Below are 6,722 nucleotides of genomic sequence, written 5' to 3' on the forward strand. Positions count from 1 at the left end.
TCGGGTATTCTGTGTTGTTGTTGGCGGAGCTCTCTGCTACACGTCCACCTGATCCGCCATCTTGTTTGTTCTCCCCCAACTATTCTTATAATTTTTTTTTTGTCTTAGAAATTGATTTTAGATACATACTATCTCTGGTACTACTTGAGTCAAACTAACAAGAAAAGAGGACAATATGAGAATCAGATTATAATGTATGATGTCTGATGTTGATTAAAAAACACACAAAAACAACAGCCTCGATTGACCATGTATCTATCAGTCTCCATGAGTCTGAGGCCAGAAGACCTAGAGAGTGCCCCGCCACTACCACTATCAACTTCTCTGAAAGGAACCACATTAGAAGATCCTGAGTACACTGAGTGAAAAATGTGGAACACAACTCAAAATATTAATGAAGGGCAGGCTTACTGGTTAGAGACTAGTGGAACCACCAAGACTGTGTGGTCCTTAGTTACCCTTCTGGTCTGGAACAGAACTTACCCCAATGGCTCAATTTTCAGCCAAGCAATGGATGAGTATATAAGGGTGACAACAGACTGTTAGGTACGCACACCACTGAATGGCCAACCATTGGGCATGTAAAGGGCAGTACTTATCTAAGCCTTTAGAAAACTAACAAGGGCTTGCAAAGAAGGAATAAAGGAAATGAGAAATACAGGGATGAAGTGGTCTAAGTAATGTCACATTAAGTGTATTGCAATCACTGAGATGAACCACAGTTACACGAGTTGTAGAAGGCAAAACTGATAATTTGCTCTGTAAACCTCCACTCAATTTGCAATAGACAGTTGAAAAAGAAAAAACAGGTGGGGAAAATTGGTGACCTCTAAAACCATGAGGTCCAGCATAGAAACTATTTGTGGAATAGGCAAGAAGTTTTCTTCTCATATCCATCTAGTTTATTTTTATTTTGTTTTTAAGTGTAAAGTTCCAAATCATAGTGATCCAGTATAGGCTGTTTGGAATGGCCTCTTAAATAAACTAACAGTTTGATCAGAGATTCTCATTCTACACACTCCCTACTAAGGAAATTGTGTATATCATCTGTAATTTATATGGTCATAATTTTATATCTCAAGTCAATTGAAATAAACAAAAAAAACAAGACCCTAAAAAAGCAACAATGGTTTCCTATGATTCAATAGTGATTGTTATCATGACTAATTGCAACTGTCACAGCTGTAAAGGTAGAAGTTTTATAACAAAAAGGGGAGAGTAGTTAATCTTACAATACAGGAACAGAAGACCCTAGGACCATCATGGGAGAGGGGCACAAGTGGAATGCAGGACCCTAACCAGAGAAGCAGCTACATCAGAGCTGGAGGCAGAGATGAGGACATGGAGAGAGAGAGCAGCTGAGGATTCTAGACCCATTGAAAGAGAATGACTGAGTGCTGTGGCCAGGAGGCAGGCTTGCAGAATGTGCCCTTTGGTTGTTTAAATGATATATATTCCTGAGTATTTTTGTGTACACCCTCCCCCAAACAAACAAACAACCCCAGAGGGAACAGAAGCACATACTGTTGAATGATGATGCACAGAGGAGATTGTAATCATTGCAATAAAATGGTGAGTGTAAAACCAGTGTTCTTCCATGTAAACTATCACTCAATTCACAATAAAAACCAAAAGTAAAAAAAGAAAGCAACAATGGTATTTCAGAAAATAAAAGTAATATAACCTTGTCACCACTTCTGAACAGAGCATGTAAACCATGTCTGGTTAAATAATATCAGGAGCGAGAATGAAACAGATAAGTTGTCAATACACTATTGGTATCACTCATGAATTACTCAGGGATATTTGCTTTACTCAGACAAGGGGTTAGGGTGTATCAAGGGAATTCTTTAACAAGCAACTGAGTTGCTGTCAGGTTATCCTGTTGAATGAATATGGAGGACAAATGAGAGGAGCATTCAAAAGAGAAACAAATCTTGGTTTTGGAACTAAAGTAAGTTAAAGGAAATTTTAATAGTCATTCTACAGATGGCACTCAAATACATACTACAATACTGAACTCTGTTATGAAAGAAGGAAACTAAAATAGCAACATAGCTAATTAATACAAAGCATTGCTTAGATAGGACCCTAGCAAACACAGAAGAGAATGTGTTTTCTACATGGTGCCACAAAATAGCAGGAGCAGAGTGGAGAGAAGACCAATTGATTGCTTTCATATACCCTCTGTTATCACCGCTGAATCTGGAATGGAGTCACAGGGAGACAACTGAGCTTCAGGTGGATACATTGTGATGAAAAAGCTAAGGGCATAACAGTTCCATGCCAGAAATGAATCACAGTTTAGGAGTATATTCACCAAATTGGTTTTGCCAGATACTCTCCAATTAAAACATGTTAAGGCCATGCAATACGTGACCAACATTGTTTAGATCAGAACTGATTTCCAGGTTATTTCCATAAATAAATGTAAACATTGGTCCCAGTTCTAGCTGAGGGAGAACAGATCACAGGGAGAAATGCTATGAACCAACCTTTTATTCTATTCCGGATGACCCATCTCCTGGCCATTTTGGGTTGTAAAAGTACTCATGTGATTTCTGTTGTATACTTTTCACAGGTTTCTCTAGGTGAAATTGCAATAATCTGGATCATAAAGCAAAGAGCCTGGTATGTCACATAGGTTGATGGAGAAGATGATAGAAAAGGAAGTACCTCTTTCTCTAGATTTTAGATAGCTATACATACAATGCTCACATCAAACACTACGGCTGAGTCATGTCTCATTTTTACATACAAAGAGAAAAATAAAATTATGTGGATTACCAAACTGATCAGAACTGTTGTGGTGCTTCAGGGTAGTGCACTGGATGGCAAGGTCAATTTGAATTTCAAGCTCAGCAGTTATAAATCATGAGCCACTCTTTGGAAGCTCTGTAAAGGGTTACTATTAGTCAGAACCAACTCAATGGCACTTTTCAACAACTACAAGGATATCAGTTTGTGTATTTTTCCTGATCTTGAACCCTTGGAATCCATTTGGCTTTACAGACCCTGTCTGTTTCATTTTCTTCTGTTCCTGTAAATCTTGTTCTTTTCCTGGGGCAGGGCAAATCTCTGGGACCTGATCATAACTATAGAATATACTGGTAAGGTGTGTCTGAAACCTTCGGGTCCTCAGTGTTGGTATCACTGAGGGGTCCTACATTACTTTGAGATAAAACATCAGTTTTGTAGTCAGAAAGATTTAATATTGTGAAAATTTAAATACTACCCTAAGATATGTGCAAATATGTACCAGTCCCAAAGTAGATTCCAAGATAATTCCTTGTTGTTGTTGTTGTAGTTAAGTGCCATCGAGTTGGTTCAGACGCATAATAAGCCTGTATAATGTTTCCTAGGAGTTCCTGGTGTGTTTGAACAGTTGAACTTGTGACTCAAACTGACCTTGCAGTCCAGTGCTTATTCTACAGTTCTCCATCAGTATGGAAAACCTAATCATGAATTTTACAGGTAAAGGAACAGAAACCTGATAAGGAAAGCCCTATTACAGAAAAGGAACAAATTAAGAGGTCTCTTACTTCTGGATCTCAACAACACAGTAATGAAAACAGCCTGGTACTGGTACAATGACACCCACATATTTCAATGTAACAGAATTGAGAGTCCAGAAATACATTTATCCACCTATAGACAGTTGATCTTTGACAACGTGACGAAACACATTAAATGAGGAAGAGATGGTCTCTTCCACAAACATAGTAGTGAAATTGGATATACAGTTACAGAAGATTACAACAGGACACATATCTCAATCCATAGCCAAAAACAAAGTCATTATGGGTCAAAGATCTAACTATAAAATATAGTTCACTAATGATAAAGTAGGGATAATCTTAGGGGTCATCATACATTCTATAAATACAAAAGCAAACATACCTGCAAACACATAAACTGCCAAAGACTAGCTAGGTGAATAAGACCTTATAAAAGTTGGACAGGTAGGTGCATCAAAAGATTTTATCAAAAGAGTGAAAAAATAATACAGACCTTGGGGGGCGGGAAATGTGAGTGACATATCACAAAAGGGACTAATCTGTAAAATATTCAGAAAATTTCAATACCTCAACAAGAAAAATGCAAACAATTCAATTAGAAAATGGGCAATGGACATGAACATTTTCTAGAAAAGATATTCAGAATACCAACATGCATATGAAGACATTTTCATGAGCATTAGCGATTTGTTGTTGTTGTTAAGTACCATGGATCAGTTCTGACACATTGTGATGCTTTATAGAAATGCAAATCAAAACAACAATGAGATATCAACTCATGCCAGAATTAATAACTGAATTAAAAACAAACAGAAAACCACCAATATTGGACAGTGTGTGGACTGGAACCCTCATACACTGCCAGTAGGTCTGCAAAAAGGGTGAAGCTACTGTAGAAACTCTTGGGGACAGAAATACAAAGCCTTTCCTATTCTTAGTATATAACTTAGAAAAATAAGAGCACACTCATGTTCAACACAGCAGTACTCACAATACCAAAAAGATGGAAACCTACTAAAGGTCCATCAATGAAAGAATGGATAAACAAATTTTGGTACATAAACACATGGGAAACTATGCAACATTAAAGAAATACCATGACCTTCTTTGCAATTATGTCGCCCATAAGAGGAAGGAAGCCGCTGCCCATCTTGAAACTAATGCCAAAGTAAAGACATAGAAGGTCATGAGGCAGTGCTCAAAGTCATCTACAGAGATACACACATAAAAAGAATATTTTTACATCACCCACCTTCCAGGGACCTAAGGCTCTGAGGCTCCAATGCCCCAGGAGAAAGCTTGACCACTATGTCATTCTAGGTTCTCCCAGACCACTAAGTCATAAAAAATATTGAAGATGACAGCAAACTTGTGTTTACTTTGGATGTCAATGCAAACAAGCACCAAATTAAAAAAAATTCGTTGAAGAAGCTCTATGACGTTGACATAGCCAAGGCCAACACGTTGATCAAGTTGGATGGAAAAAAGAAGGCATATGTTCAACCAGCTCCACACTATGATGCTTTAGATGCTGAAAACAAAATTGGGAGCATCTAGCTGGTAGCGTAGTGGTTATGAATAGGACTGTGAACCACAAGGTCAGCAGTTCGAAACTACCAGCTACTCCACGGGAGAAAGATGAAGCTTTCTGCTCCCGTAAAGATTTACAGCCTTGGAAACCCAGGGTTGCTATGGGTTGGAACCCACTCGGTGGCACTTAACTACAACAAACTGGAGTCCAGCTGCCTAATTCTAAAGAAATGTTTTTCAATTCAAAGAAAGAAAGAAAAATGATGAATCTGCAAAACACCTTATAACATAGATTAACCTGGAGAGCATAATGTTGAATTTAATTAGTCAATCTCTAAAGGACAGTTATTTTATGAGATCATTGTTGTAAAATGTCAAGAAAAGGATCTCATACAAAAGCAGTCTTTCTTTGAAGGTTGAGAGGAGCCACATGCTAACTTGGATAAAGGGAGGTAATATATAGTAAGAGTGAGTTAGGCAAAAAGATGGGTGGAGGCAGGGGAAGACAAAGGGAAGAGTGTGTCAAAGGCAACAGAGACCAATATTGTGTATACGCATACTTGGAATAATGGTGATGATTGTTTACATGCATTGATAGATATTCATGCTAGACAGGTATGGGGGGCTTATATATGGGTTTGAAAGAGGATATGAGTACCATTGCTGCAAATACATCCATTAATGTGGTGGAGTATTCAGGAGTCAACATTATGAAAACTTCTTAGACATAACCAAACACCTGAGGGAATTTATTGCTAGACATGGGGTTCAGGACCATGGTCGTCTCTAACATCAAAGACATTGTTTTACATACAACACTGGTAAGTAGCAACTGGGATCTTTAAATCTCCAGAGTAGTCTAGTTGGTACAACCAATGGTCTCTTCCAGTCTGGAGGAAAGAAGAGCGAGGGTGATCAAGGACACTTGGAAACATTGAATCCAATGGACTAAAGAACCACGTGAACATCTGGTTCTTCCCCTATTACTATCTTTTTGACCACATCTCAATGACCCTATGAGCAGAAGAAAAAGATTGTTTAGACTACCACTACCACTGCTCTGGAACGGATCACATTTTAAGGTCCCAGATAGATGGGGAAAAATATGGAAAAACCCTCAAAAACATAAAAACAACAACAACCCCAAGAAACAGACAGAGGTGGTAGAACCTGCAAGATTATACACCATTGTCACCATTCTGGTGTAGAACAGAATTCATTTCTGTGGCTCTTTTTTTTTTTTTTTTAAGTTTTTATTATGAATTGAATGATAGTTTACATGGGAGAACATTAGTTTTATACTCATCCTATCGTATTTTGTTGCATTGCAATGATTACAATCCCCTCCATGCATCATCTTTCAACAGGATTTGCTTCCATTTCCTTTGTGTGTGTGTGTGTGTTATGTACACCGAATCACTCAGGATTATATAACCATTCAAACAACCAAAAGGTACATCCCACAAACCTGCCCCTTGGCTGTCAGTACTCTGTGGCTCATTTTTCATCAGAAATGATGATATATATGATATATATATATAATGATATAAAGGAAATGATAATCTAAGAGGTAAGCACATCTTAGAATAATCAAACAATTTAGAATAAAAGGTAACATTTACCAAAGGACAAAGTTCAGAAGGGTTAGTACAGAACAAGGAATGAAAATAAGCA

Source organism: Chrysochloris asiatica, unplaced genomic scaffold, assembly GCF_000296735.1.
Source record: "Chrysochloris asiatica unplaced genomic scaffold, ChrAsi1.0 scaffold00556, whole genome shotgun sequence".
Lineage (NCBI taxonomy): Eukaryota > Metazoa > Chordata > Mammalia > Afrosoricida > Chrysochloridae > Chrysochloris > Chrysochloris asiatica.